Source organism: Hemitrygon akajei, chromosome 23 (assembly GCF_048418815.1).
Source record: "Hemitrygon akajei chromosome 23, sHemAka1.3, whole genome shotgun sequence".
NCBI lineage: Eukaryota > Metazoa > Chordata > Chondrichthyes > Myliobatiformes > Dasyatidae > Hemitrygon > Hemitrygon akajei.
This window is the reverse complement of record NC_133146.1, coordinates 57498539-57513740: the sequence shown is the minus strand read 5'-3', so window position 1 is coordinate 57513740 and position 15202 is coordinate 57498539. Positions and strand designations below refer to the sequence as shown.

General features: G+C 44.9%; 1 non-coding gene across 1 annotated transcript; it reads left to right on the top strand.

The window, feature by feature from the left end:
- The first annotated feature begins 13309 nt into the window (after nucleotides 1-13309).
- LOC140715526 (U6 spliceosomal RNA) lies at nucleotides 13310-13416 on the top strand. The gene has a single exon (XR_012096152.1). It is a non-coding gene; the product is annotated as a U6 spliceosomal RNA (small nuclear RNA).
- The last annotated feature ends 1786 nt before the right edge of the window (nucleotides 13417-15202 follow it).

The window sequence follows — 15202 nt, the reverse complement described above, 5'->3', positions numbered from 1 at the left end:
GACTGAGGACAGAGAGAGAGAACAATGCAGACCAAGGAGAGAGAGAGAGAACAGTGCAGACCGAGGAGAGAGAGAGAGAGACAGAGGGAACAGTGCAGACCGAGGAGAGAGAGAGAGAACAGTGCAGACTGAGGACAGAGAGAAAGAACAGTGCAGACCGAGGAGAGAGAGAGATCAGTGCAGAGCGAGGAGAGAGAGATAGAGAGAGAACAGTGCAGACTGAGGACAGAGAGAAAGAACAGTGCAGACTGAGGAAAGAGAGAGAACAGTGCAGAGCGAGGAGAGAGAGAGAGAGAACAGTGCAGACTGAGGACAGAGAGAAAGAACAGTGCAGACCGAGGAGAGAGAGAGAACAGTGCAGAGCGAGGAGAGAGAGAGAGAGAGAACAGTGCAGACTGAGGACAGAGAGAAAGAACTGCAGACCGAGGAGAGAGAGAGAGAGAGAGAACAGTGCAGACTGAGGAGAGAGAGAAAAGGGTGCAGACAGACAAGAGAGAGAGAGAGAACAGTGCAGACCAAAGGGAGGGAGAGAACAGTGCAGACTGAGGAGAGAGAGAGAAGTGCAGACCGACGAGAGAGAGAGAGAACAGTGCAGATCGAGGAGAGAGAGAGAGAACACTGCAGACCGAGGAGAGAGAGAAAATGGTGCAGACAGACAAGAGAGAGAGCGAGAACAGTGCAGACCAAGAAAGGGATGGAGAGAACAGTGCAGATCGAGGAGAGATAAAACAGAGCAGACCGAGGTGAGAGAGAGAGAACAGTGCAGACTGTTGAGAGTGAGAGAACAGTGCAGACCGAGGAGAGAGAGAGAACAGTGCAGACCGATTAGAGAGAGAGAGAATCTTGCAAACCGAGTTGAGAGAGAGAGAGAACAGTGCAGACCGAGTAGAGAGAGAGAGAGAGAGAGAACAGTGCAGACTGTTGAGAGTGAGAGAACAGTGCAGACCGAGGAGAGAGAGTGAACAGTGCAGACCGATTAGAGAGAGAGAGAATCTTGCAGACCGAGTTGAGAGAGAGAGAGAACATTGCAGACCGAGGAGAGAGAGAGAACAGTGCAGACCGAGGAGAGAGAGTGAGAGAGAGTGAGAGAGAGAGAGAGAGAGAGAGAACATTGCAGAAAGAGGACAGAGAGAGAGAGAACAGTGCAGACCCAGTAGACAGAGAGAGAGAACAATGCAGATCGACAAGAGAGAGAGATCAGTGGAGACCGTGGAGAGAGAGGGAGAGAGAACAGTGCAGACTGAGGAGAGAGAGAGAACAGTGCAGACCTACGAGAGAGAGAGAGAGAGAGAGAACAGTGCAGACCGACGAGAGAGAAAGAACAGTGCAGACTGAGGTGAGAGAGTGAAGAGTGCAGACCGACAAGAGAGAGAGCTCAGTGCAGACTGAGAGAGAGAGAGAGAGAGAACAGTGCAGACCGAGGAATGAGAGAAGGAACAGTGCAGACCGAGGAATGAGAGAAGGAACAGTGTAGACCGAGGAGAGAGAGAGAGAACAGTGCAGACTGAGAGAGAGAGAGAGAGAGAGAGAGAGAGAGAGAGAGAGAGAACAGTGCAGACCGAGGAATGAGAGAAGGAACAGTGTAGACCGAGGAGAGAGAGAGAGAACAGTGCAGACTGAATGGAGAATGCAATGAAAACTGTGCAGCACGGGAGCAGGAGAGATTGCAGTCTGAAATCACAGACTGGGGTGATAGTAACAGTTTGCATAAGAGATAGCGAAACAGATCTAAAGTGGGGAGTGTGAGTGAGAGAGAGAGAGAATGGTTGCAAGAGCTGTACCGACTGGGGAGAGGAAAAGAGCACACAGATTTGTGAGGAAAATGTTAATTCAGACTGGAGAGAGGGAGCCCTATCGTGCGGGTAATGGAGCTTGTGAGAGAAAGCGTAGCATGATTTGGGGGAGGGAAAGTGCTGCAGAGATTTGGAAGAGAGTGTAAGTACAGATTGGTTAAGGGACTGAGGAGGGTGGACTGTGGAGAGAGATAGAGTGAATGTGACAGACTGTGAAGAGGGAAGGACCATGAATAGTGGGTAGGTGGGGAAAGTGGAAGAGCAGAGAGGAGGATTGTCAGAGAGAGAACAGCTCAGGCTTGGAAGAGAAGGCAGGAAAGAGCACTATAGACTGGCTAGCAATGATGTGTGGGAAACTGTATGGAATTTGTTTTCCTTTGGTTTTACTCATTATTTTTATAACTGGCTATGCAATGCAAAAGGTCATAAAATATCCAAGAATTTCAGTTAGGAATTCCTCACAACATTGATGTTTGTGTTAAAGCAGTGGTATTCATGTTTCTTATTGCACTCAGCACCCTAGGAACACCTCAAGAGTTTTTATTTAAACATTACACTTACTTCAATCTTTTGTGCTTTCTCTTTAAGTTATGAATTATGTTTTATTCTCACAAAGTCAAGCATTTTACGCCAGTTTAAATGATACAGAGACAGTGAGCTGGGGTTACGCCATGGCATTTTCAGGCAATGGACATGTTATGTAATTAAGCTTTATTTTAGTGTTGTCAAGTGAACATGTACCATAATCAGCAAGTGTCACCTACCTGAGTCTCAAAGAATACCACAAACCCTAGGAGACAACTCTAATTACAGCTCTTTTGCAAAACATCAGGTGATTTGTTCATACCTGGATGCAAGGAACCAATCATCTTGAAGGTTGTTGTTGGAGCCATGCACCTGTTCTCCATCTACACTGTATCTTGTCTTGCTGGTTTATTACGATAACTATTCACAGGATAGGGGCGTGGTAAAAGTGAAGGTAATAAGTTACGTCTTCAGGCTTTGTTCATTGCAGTTAGCAGTAGTTGGGGACTGGCGGTAATCGTATCTTTTTTTGACTGCTCAATTACACTCAATAATGCTTAGCTTACACTTGGATACACTTAAGTTTCATCGCTTTAAGATTGTATGTTTGCTAATTGCTCATAAAGGATCGAAATACATATCCTCGACTTTTGGAGCAATTGTTCCAGGAGAGAGGGCGGTTCATATAAGTATGACAAATCTGTAGGGTTGCTGGCAGGGGCAATTGCTTTGGTTTTGGTCTGGTTTGTCTGCTGTATTTGTTGACAGCATTGTGAACTCTTTAGTACAACTTTTGAAGAAAATTGCGAACCACAATGATGATGACTCTGAACCTGAGAAACAGTTAGCCACTAATCATACTTGTACACCAACTGTTCTATTGCCAAACCCTCTGAACGTGTCAATAATCTCTCAGTAATCCCTCCAGATTTCTTGGGTTTGTAGATAGTCCTGAGAGTAATTGTTTCCACTATAGTTCTTATAAGGGTAGTGGGGTGAAGATATATCTGTACCAAAGGAGGTGTATGGTACTCCTTCTCTCTGCTAGCCTGCAGGTCATTTTTAGGCAAGATGTAGCACCTGCTTAGCCTGCCTCCCCAGTCAGGGTAACATTAAGCTATGAGCTGCCGACGCGCATCACCATTTCTGGTTATGGAATCTCTGATGCCAGGCAGACAATCTCTGAAGAATATTGATAATTGCTGAGACCTCCCAGCTTTTAAAGACACTGCCCCGAAGAGGTGATGGCAAACCATTTCTGTAGAAGAATTTGCCAAGAACAATCATAGTCACGGAAAGACCATGATCGTCCATGTCATATGACATGTCACATCACATACGAAGGAAGGATAGTTCTCATGCTGGCAAGATCTCTGTTACTTAGGTAACACTCGAAACATAGACATCTCAAGCAGTGGAGGAACTAACCAACTCACCATGTTATCAACTCATTATATCACTACACAAGTCACTCGGACCAGGGTTCTGAAAGAGGTACTGGTGGCATTAGAAATGATCTTTCAAAAATCATTGGACTCTGGCATGGTGCCAGAGGACCGGAAAATTGCAGATGTCACTCCACTCATTGAGAAAGGAGGGAAGCAGCAGAAAGGGAATTACAGACCAGTTAGCCTGACCTCAGTGGTTGGGAAGATGTTGGAGTCAATTGTTAAGGATAAGGTGATGGAGTACTTGGTGACACAGGACAAGACAGTGCAAAGTCAACATGGTTTCCTTCAGGGAAAATCCTGCCTGATGAACCACTTGAAATTCTTTGAGGAGATTACAAGTAGGATAAATAAAGAGGATGCAGAGGCTGTTGTACATTTGGACTTTCAGAAGGCCATTGACAAGGTGCCACACATGAGGCTGCTTACCAAGTTAAGAGCCCATGGTATTATAGGAAAGTTACTAACATGGTAGGAGGTGAGTGGGAATGAAAGGATCTTTTTCTGGTTGGCTGCCAGTGACTAGTGGTTTTCCGCGGGGGTCAGTTTTTGGACCGCTTCTTCTTATGCTGTATATCAATGATTTAGATGATGGAATAGATGGCTTTGTTGCCAAGTTTTCAGAATATACGAAGATTGGTGGAGGGGTGGATAGTATTGAGGAAACAGGTAGAATGCAGAAGGACTTAGAGAGATTAGGAGAATGAACAAGGAAGTGGCAAATGAATACAATGTTGGAATATGCATGGTCATGCACTTTGGTAGTAGAAATAAATGTGCAGTCTATTTTCTAAACGGGGAGAAAATCCAGGAATCTCAGATGCAGAGGGACTTGGGAATCCTTGTGCAGAACACCCTGAAGGTTAACTTGCAGGTTGAGTTGGTGGTGAGGAAGGCAATTGCCATGTTAGCATTAATTTCAAGAGGTCTAGAATACAAGAGCAAGGATGTGATGCCGAGGGTTTATAAGGCACTGGTAAGGCCTCACCTTGAATATTGTGAACAGTTTTGGGCTCCTCATCTTAGAAAAGATGTGCTGGTATTGGAGAGGGTCCAGAGGAGGCTCACAAGGATGATTCCAGGAATGGTAAGGTTATCATCTAAGGAACGTTTGATGGCTCTGGGTCTGTAATCGCCAGAATTCAAAAGGATGAGGGGGGATCTCATTGAAACCTTTTGAATATTGAAAGGCCTAGACAGAGTAGATTTGGAAAGGATGTTTCTCATGGTGGGGGAGTCTAGGACAAGAGGGCACAGCCTTAGGATAGAGAGGTGCCCTTTCAAAACAACTATACGGAAAAATTTCTTTTGCCAAATGTTGGTGAATTTGTGGAATTTGTTGCCATATGCAACTGTGGAGGCCAGGTCATTGGGTGTAATTAAGGCAGAGATTGATAGATTCTTGATTGGACATGGCACCAAAGTTTACAGGAAGAAGGCTGGGAACTGGGATTGAGGAAGAAAGAGAAAAAAAGGATCAGCCATGATTGAATGGTAGAGTAGATTCGATGGGCCAGATTGCCTAATTCTGCTCCTATGTCCTGTGGTCTTATGTTCATGTCAGCTAAAGATGTACTTTAAGTTAATCCCATTTCCCAGCTCTTGGTTCGTAGGTCTGCAGGCTGTGATTCTCCAAGTGCTCATCTAGGTTCTTTCGAAATATGGTGAAGGTTTCTGCAATACATTCCAGGTCCTTAGTATCAAATGAAAGCACTTCTGTTCTCCATTGCCTTCTAATCCTTATGCTAATCAATTTAAATCCATGTGGACAAGTTATGATCCTCTCTTCTAGAAAATTCCCATTTGCCCTGTCTAGGAATCTCAGTCAAACCTTCCATCAGTCACTTTTGTTCCAAAGAAAATATTGAGCAATGAGACAGGATTAACTCATATTCTCATTTCAAAGGCACCCTTGGTAACTGCAATCATAATATGATTGCACTTCACATTTTGTTTTTACTGAGGGAGAAAGCCAATGATCTTATTGAGATGTATACCAGGCAGCTGTCGATCCCAGGGGATGATGGGTTTGTGCCTCTGGTGGACTGTGTCCTCTCCAGGGTGCAAGCCTGGGTGGGAAGATTTGAAGAACCGGCTATTGCCCTTGCAGTGGGCTCCCCCTCTCCACGTCACTGATGTAGTCCAAGGGAAGGGCAAGCGCTGATACAGCTTGGCACCAGTGTCGTCGCAGAGGTTGCCAGAGTGAAGTTGTAAACAACATCAAACTGCCTTAGGGACCCCAGCTCCAGATTTCTTCCTTGTGGTTTTCTCCCAAAGCCTTTCCCATGGGTGGGTATGGCCGCAAGGCATCAGAGGTAAAGAGGTGTATGGTGATCTTACAAAAGTGTATAAAATCAGAAGGGGTACAGATAAGGCGAATGCACTCATTCGTCAGATTCAGCTTATTGTCATTTACCACAAATGCAATGCAGTTAAAAAATAAGACAACTTTCCCCCAGAATGATATCACAAAAGCTTCTTTCTCACAAGGTTAGCGACTAGAGGACATGGGTTTAAAGTGAGAGTGGAAAATTTAATAGGAACTTTAGGGTCAACTTTCTTTTACATAGAAGTAGGTATGTATGATGAATGGGCTGTCAGAGAAAGTGGTTGAGACAGGTACAATAACAACTTCAAAAGACAATTGAACTGGTCCTGTACATTTTTAGGAAAGATTTAGAAAGTTATCGGCCAAATACCGATAAATGGAACTAGCTTGGATAGGCATTTTGGCCAGAATTGGTCAATTGGGCTGCAGGGCCTACTTCCAAGCTCTGTGACTTTTTGACATCTATGACGCTAGTGTACTACCTGTAGCTCAGTCCACTACGAGGGCAGGGAAGCTGAGCTATCAGAGATGACTGGCAAGTTGATTGAAAGGATGAGATAGATGTGATACAGAGGCAGACTTATAAGAACCAGTTTTATTTTTTTTAAACTGCTTAGTTTCAGGCAAATTTAGCTCCTTTATTCATGTCCTTTATATACACAAAATGGACCCATTTCGATGAGAGAGAAAAATTCCAAGGGAGAATCCTCACCATCTGTGGTTAACTAAAGGTGTTCAAAGGTAATGTCAAAACTTAGAGAAAGAGTACAGTATATTATTTCACAAAAATATACGTGTCAGGTCAGAAGGCAAAAAAAGCATTGAATGACTAAGGAAACATCAAAATCAAGTTCACGATACAGCAAACACAAAATGAAAAAAGTAACAATGGTTTCAATAGATATTTTGAAGTCAAAACAGAGAAATAGGTTTTTTGGCCTACAATAGCTGTGCTGAATACAATGCTGAATTGAATTCATTCTCTTCTGTCTGAACATAATCCATACCCCTCCATCCCTGAATATTCACATGCCAATCTAAAAGCTACATGCTTACACCATGCCTTCAGCAGTCTTCTTCCAGGCACCCACACCTCTCTTTTTTAAATAACTGCTCTTCTCATCTCCATTAAACTTTTCCTGTCTTGCCTGAAGTGCATGTTCTCTCATTCTTGCTATTTTCCAACTTGGGATAATGATTCTGTCTATCCTATGTATGCTGTTCATAATCTTATAAGCAACTTTCAGGGGCAGGCTCCAACATGCCACAAGTTTGTCCAATCTCTGCTTGTAGCTCCTATCCTCTAAAACAGGCTAAACTGTAAATCCTTTAATAAAGAAAAGGGTAAACAAAGTGAGCAGGGTCCTCGGAAAGGGAGCCTTTGGGATTGGAGGATCCATGTATCTATTTATCGTTTGTCTGTGTTGAATTGGTGTGGAGCATCCTCACTCTGGGTTCAGGTCATTTGTCACGTGGGTTGGGTTGGCGGCATAGAGAGGGAGTGCACATATTTTTGCTGACCGCTTGTCTTTGTTTGAATTTGATCCAACTACGCTTGTCTCGCTTATTTTTGTTTTATGTCAATTATGGAATGGTTGAATGATTTTATTGTTGGTTTGTAATAAAGTTCAAAGTTCAAAGTACATTTACTTTCAAAGTTTGTATACATTATACAACCTTGACTTCGTCTCCTCACAGGCAGCCACGAAACAGGAAACCCAGGAGCCCATTAAAAAGAGACCCAATGTGCAGAGAGAGAGAAAAACACACTTGGTGCAAACAATAAAGGCAAGCAACAGCACTCAGAATGAAAGTGAGTCATTGACACAAAGCCTGGAGCAGCCAGAGCTGGTCCACTGCCTCTGCCTCAGTTCATCACACGGCAGAGCTTCTTTAGGATAGCTCTGATGTGAGCGACGTGCTCCTCCAAGTCAAGTCAAGTCAAGTTGCTTTTATTGTCATTTCAACCATAACAGCTGGTACTGTACACAGTAAAAACGAAACAACGTTCCTCCAGGACCCTGGTGCTACATGAAACAATACAAAACTACACTAAACCACCTGAAACAACATAAAACTACACTAGACTACGTGAAACAACGCAAAACTACATTCGACTTCAGACTTGCATGGGACTAGATAAAGTACAAAAACAGTGCAAGACAGTACAATAATTAATAAACAAGACAATAGGCACAGTAAAGGGCAAATTACAAAATAATAATAAATGATGCAAATGTAAATGTAAACAATGTTTTAGCAGGAATTGAGAAAGAAATAAGCAAATATTGCAAAGGGAGTGGAGTGGTGTTCAGTTGAGTGTGTGTGTGTAGGCCGGTGTCAGACTAGACTCTGGGAATTGAAGAGTCCATGGACTTGGTGAAAATTAGGATGTCGTCCAAGTGGACGAAGGTATACTTAGGGAGAACATCCTGGAGTACATAGTTCATAAAGCCTGGAAAACTGCTGATGCGTTCACAAAGCCTAAGGGCATGACCAGGTACTGATCGTCAGGTACCAGGTGTGTTGAAAGCTGTCTTCCACTTGTCGCCTGCAAACCAGCTTTTATGCTATCTGCAGGTCCAGCTTCAAGAAAAATTTTGCCCCTTGGAGAATCTTGAAGGCTGCTTCATGAGTGGAAGAGGGTAACGATTCTTGACCGTTATGCGATTCAACCGTCTGTAATCAATACTCTGTAATCATATAATCGACACTGCAGAAGACAAGTATCAGGCAGTAGATCAATAGCACAGACATAGGGTCCAAGCAGTGGAAGAATTGAGGCCTTTTCCTTGCTGATGACCTCTTCCAAATCCAAAGGGATTTCTACTGGCTGCAATTACCCCCAAACCTTCCTCCGAGGATGACTCCTGAGACTCCATCAGTAGCAGCGATGATTTTGCCGACCCCAGAGTTTCCCCCAAAGGTCCTTAAGAGTCTTTAGTGAAAACAGAGACCAAATCACAGTCCAAATCCTTATCCAACTCCTCAGACATCGGCAGCGAGGCACAACAAATTGTGCTCCTGGGACTAGGTTCCAAGCTTCTCCACTTTAAAGCCCTCCCCTTAAATGGGACCTGGTAACTCGAGCCTCTTGGCTTAGCTACTAGAGTTTTATACTGCTTGGCAATCTCCTTGGTTTGTTCCTAAACCAGAGATGTCGTTCCAGCGCACCCCTTACTGGACAGGGTCAGAACTCGCACGGGCCAACTGGCTGGGTCCAATTTGTCTTTCCTTGAAGGAAGGAATAGGTTTCCTGAAAGTTCCGGGTTAGCCTGGGCAGAAGTCTGCCCCTCATCGGCTGCTGGTCTCGGGAGAGCCTTGGGGTTAGAACACCAACCCGAAGAAGTATGTTCTTGCAGCGACTGGACCATGCAGTGATCCTCCCTTCCTTCCAGTTCATGGGAGGGTTATGCTGGGACAGCCAAGAGCGCCTGAGAATCAGGGGTACGTGAGGACTCGATATAGAGACTAATGCCCTCCACATGATCCTCCACCCTCATCTACAAGACCAATGTCTGCTGCCGGATCTGCCCGGAACCAAGCAGACAGCCATCCAAGACAGTTGTGGGCATGTGGTGACTTAACACCTGCAGTGGTATGTTGAGCCAATGGACGGTCGCCAAGTCCAGGAAATTTCCCGCTGCTCCAGAATCCAAAAAGGCTTTGTCCCTTTGTCAGTTCATACCCTGGGAGAATTCCGCCCTCAGCATGTCACCAAAATCTGTGAGGAAGGGTTAGTGGCTGCTACCACCACAGTTCTCCCGACAGCTGAAGCTTTGGATATTCGGCCCGCAGGAGTCCTGCTTCCCTGCAGTAACGGCAGCAACCTTGACTCTGACACCGGAACCTCTCATCGGCAGAGATTCTTATGCTGCTGATTGCGTGGGCTCGGCAGAATCCTGAGCAGGAGACAAGCTGGTCGTGCTACAAGATCGTGGAATAGAACAACTATATGCATTGAGTCTGGGCTTGGGATAGCCCTCTTCCACCCAACGTTGTTCCACTTATGCTTTGTCAGTCGATTAGCAAGATGAACGGGTCGGTCAATCAGAACCTCTAAGTCCTTGGCCGGTTCTCCCAAGGCGAGGGCATCCTTCAGTTTGTTTTGGAGTCCATGGTGGTTTAGCGTCACAAGGCCTCCCTGTTCCACCCACTCTCTTGGGCCATGGTCTGAAATTCAATTGCATAGTCGGCCACTGACTGTCCCCCCCCCCCCCCCGTCAAATCTTTATCAGGCAGTCTGAGGCTTGGCTGACTCCAGTGGAGAGACGGAACACCTTCCTCATGGCGGTCACGAATTCCTCTGAGTCCGAGCAAGTCTCTGACCTGCGTTCCCAATGAGCAGTAGCCCAAGCCAGGGCTCTTCCGGTCAGAAGAGTGATAATGAAGGTCACATTTCCACGCTCAGTAGGGAGCAAGGACGGTTGGAGTTCAAACTCTAATGAGCACTGGATGAGGAACATGTGGCAAGAGCCCAGGTCACCGTTGAATCTCTCCGGGGGTCGGAAGATGGACTGGCTTCACAGAGTGACCATCAGCCTTACCCAAGTGCCTTTGCCTTCCCTCCTGCGATAGTTGGCACACAGTGATCTGGAGGTTGTGCATTTCCAGGCACTGGCTTGCAATCTTTTTGCTGTGGATGGTCACAGCTGACAATACCCTGCTCGGTCCACGTTGGCTCAATCGTACTGTGACTAGAGTCCTTGACAAGGATGGTCTGGACCCAATTGATGGAGTACCAGAAGCAAGGATCAAGACACAGTATCAAACTGGATCGAGAACTGGGCACAAAACAAATGCTAGGTGAAATCACTAGTAGGCTTACGATTGAACCTCTGTTCAGCTGCTCTTTAATTACTCAATCCTTGGGGCCCAAAACATGATTGCTAATTAGCGGGACGGTTCTGAATCTTTCAAGGGGCCGTGCCACCTTGATGCACCATCAATCATTCTCGGAGACGTGAGTTAAGGTAGGCTTTTATTGGCTGGAAGAAAGCACAAGCAGCAAGCGACCACCACACAACATCCTGGAGACTGAGGAAGGGGCAGTGCCTCCAATCGCCTTTATACCGGGGTCTGTGGGAGGAGCCATGGTCAGTGGGAGGAGCCACAGGAGCAATCAGCCGGGGGGGGGGGGGGGCGTGTCCAGACAGTTATATGTAGTTCACCACACACCTATCCATACTCTGGGGAGTTAGAGTGTCTAAACCCCGAAAGTTGGCACATTTGGGTGCGAGTCTAACATTTACTACCCCAGTAAGCTGTTTGAATGAGGTGACTTGTCTGCATGGCATGCAAAACAAAGTCTGTTGGTACTTGTGACAATAATGAACCAATATAGCCAAGATGGAATGCAGGAAGCTATTAGCCAGTTAGCTTAACAACTGTCTTGGAAGAAAACAGTAGAAGCTATTATTAAAGATGTGGCAGTTGGACGCTTAGAAAAGTTCAAGGTAATCAGGCAAAGCCAGCATGGTTTTGCAAAAGGGCAATCATGTGAGACCAATTTAGTTTCTTGTATATATTCCAAAAATAGGCTTTATTCATAATAAACAATGTACGCACAGGAAAAGCAGTGCAAAAACCTTCTACATTCATGGACATTATATTAATTAAAGAAAACACAAATGTGGCACCAGTGCTTTACATGTGGCTCCCTGAGGTGAACGTGCCTTTTCATTGCTTGCGGAGCTTCCTCACCCTACTCTGCCCATCCAGGTGTGGTGGCAGAAGGACTCTAGACTGTGCTTCTTCCCCACAGAACACTGGCATTGACTGCACCGAACTTCAGGGCATCTCTCAGCACGTACTCCTGCAGCTTAGACCAGTGCTTCCCAGTGTGGGCAATACGGCAGTTTGGAGGGACCACAAGTAAAAAACAAGAAACAGGGAGGCACTGGGGTTTCTAAATGAGCCAAGGTAAGTTTACCATTTTAATAAAATATTGATGAAATAGTAGTGCAGAGGCTAGCACAACACTTTACAGTACCAGTGACACGGGTTCAATTCCTGTCACAATCTGTAAAGAATTTGTACATTCTCCCCGTGACCATGTAGGTTTCCTCTGGGTGCTCCAGTTTCCTTCCACAGTCCAAAGACATACTAGTTGGTAAGTTAATAGGTCATTGTAAATTGTCCTGTGATTAGCCTAGGATGAAATCTAGGGAATTGCTGGGTAGCGCAGCTAGAGGGGCCGGACGAGCCTATTATGCATTGTATCTCAGTAAATACATTTTAAAAATAAATAAATAAAGTGACCGTCCTGATGTGAAAAGAGGTGATCTTCAATTATCTTGAACCAAGTTGCAACCAGATACTCAAAAACTCATAAGTTTGCATCAGTTGCAAGGATCTCACTAAGAACCCAAAGTAACAATATTGTGCTTTTTTTGGTGCTGGCTGGAGGAATATTATATATATTATAAATAAAGTGTCCCATTCAGAGCTTTGAAAAATTTCCATTTTTCATATACACGTGTAACATTATACTTAACATATAATATACCTACAACCTATTACAGTTGATCAAACAAACTTTAATTGCTGACAAAATCCGTGCAGAGTGGAGCAGCAGAGGTAAATGAAAGTCACAAGTGGGCCTCGAACAGAAAAAGGTTGAGAACCAATCTCCCAGCCTGTGCCAGGTGGCAGCATTCCCTTACAGACATCAAGCTGTGTTGGAAGAGGAGCAGGTTTCAGGCAGACCAAAGGGCATCTTTCACTGAGTTGATGACCTTCCTGAGGCTTTTGTTGTCTGTCTCGGTGTGTGTCCCTGGAAACAGCCCCTAGATCAGAGAGTCCTCTGATATGCAGCTGCTGTAGATGAACCGGGACATGAACTCTTGCATCCTTTTCCACATCTTTGTAGAAAATCACAGTCTGCAATGAATTGCATCACCGTTTCTTCCCCACAGCAGTCGTCCCAGGGCCAGCGTACTCTGTGGATTATAAATTGTCTGATGGGAGGGCTCCTTTCACCACCAGCCAAACAAGGTCTTGGCTCTTGCTGGTCAGATGGTTTGGACCATTTGCTCAGGGAACAAACCCACCAAATCCATGGTGTCCCTGTCCCACAGTGTTTGTAGTACATTCAAAGTTCGAAAGTACATTTATTATCAAAGTATATATACATTATACAATCTTGAGATTCATCTATTTACAGACAGCCGCAAAACACAACACCCAAAAGAACCCATCAAAAAAGACTGGCAGTGCTCACTTCGGCAGCACATATACTAAAATTGGAACGATACAGAGAAGATTAGCATGGCCCCTACGCAAAAAAGACTGACAAACAACCAATGTGCAGAAAGAGAGAAAAAATAAACACATTTTGCAAACAATAAAAGTAAGCAAACAGCATTTAGAATGAAAGTGAGTCCTCAGACACGAAGCCTGGAGCAGGCCCACAGTCACAGCCTCAGTTCCACACATAGCGGTGTAAATGTCGCAGACACAAAGCCCAGAGGAGCCAGAGCCTGTTCTGTGCTGATTACTACCTGGCGGACGTGTGGTCAAAGGTATTTTCTTGGAAGTACTCTTTCACAAAGGACAGGTAGTGCGACAACGTCCAGCTTACTGAAACATTGCTCGGTAACAGGGTCAGGAAAATTCTTGTTGTCTTTTGCCAAGGACAGGTAGAAACTAAGCATGTACTGACACTTAGTGACCACATACTTTTGGTCTACATACCGCCTGACACAACCACACATGAAGGTGGTCATCAGGATGAGTGCAACATTGGGTAGACTTTTGTACCTATCCTCGTGCAACATAACTCACTCCATCTTGGATCCCCAGATAAACTGGAAGACATCCTAGGGACAAAAGGCTGCTGAGGAAGCAGAGTGGGGATAGACTACACCTCTGCCAAGTATGGTAGACATGAGAGCATATTACACCTCCAAATCACACATTTATTTGTTTATTTATTGAGATACAGCGTGGAATAGGCCTTTCCAGTCCTTCGAGTTACACCGCCCAGCAACCCCCGATTTAACCCCATACTAACCACAGAATAATTTACAGTAACCAGTTAACCTACTAACTGGTATGTCTTTGGTCTGTGGGAGGAAACTGGAACACCTGGGGGAAAACCCATACATTCCATGGAGAGGATGTACAGGCGTTTTACAGATGACATTGGAATTGAACTCCAAACGTCGACACTCAGAGCTGCAATGGCATTGTGCCCACCGCTACGCTACTACGGTGCCAGAAGTTTTTTCTAGGTATTGACAGGGAATGTTGTTTCCACCTGCCTAATTTTTGTTTTATCTTCCAATCCATTCCAGATAGGTCTTGTTATACCCCTTAGCCCCTCCAAACCAGATCCCAAATGCCTTCGTAGTTGGACCTGATGGTGAAGGTGACAATGGTTTAGTTGGGCCATTTACCAAAGAGCATGGCCTTGCTCTTCCTGTGTTTCATTTTGAGTTTATCCAGCTTTGGATGGACAGATTAAAGGAAACATCCAACCTCAAGGTCAATGACTTGTGCTCTCATCAACAAACAATCTGTTGAAAGAACATCTGTAGGGGAAAGGGATTGTTAACCCTTTGGGCTAAGGCCTTGCATCAGGTTTAGTGATCAACACAAGAGATGTTGGAAATCCAGAGTAACATACACAAAATGCTGGATGAACTCAGCAGGTCAGGCAGCATCTATGGAAAGGAATAAACTGTCGACGTTTTGGGCTGAGACTCTTCTTCAGGATTAATGATCACGTTTCCTTCTGAAATAGGAGGAGAGTATTCAGCCCAATACGACTATGCTGCCTCTGAGGGAAATCCCATCAGTGCCATTCCTACACGTTTTTCCTGAAACCTAATATCTCGTACATGTTGTGTATACTTTCCTAATTGTGTACTTTCTTTTTTTTTTATAATTTATGCTCTCCTTGTGAATGTTGAGTCTTTAAAGCAAGGTCTGGATGCTTCATTGCACTGGCGTAAATTCTCCAGTGTTACTATTTCAGAGGACCTCTTCTGGGCCCAGCACCTAAGCGTAATTACGAAGAAAGCACGGCAGCGCCGCTACTTCCTCAGGAGTTTGTGGAGATTCGGCATGACATTTAAAACTTCGATAAACTTCTACAGATGTGT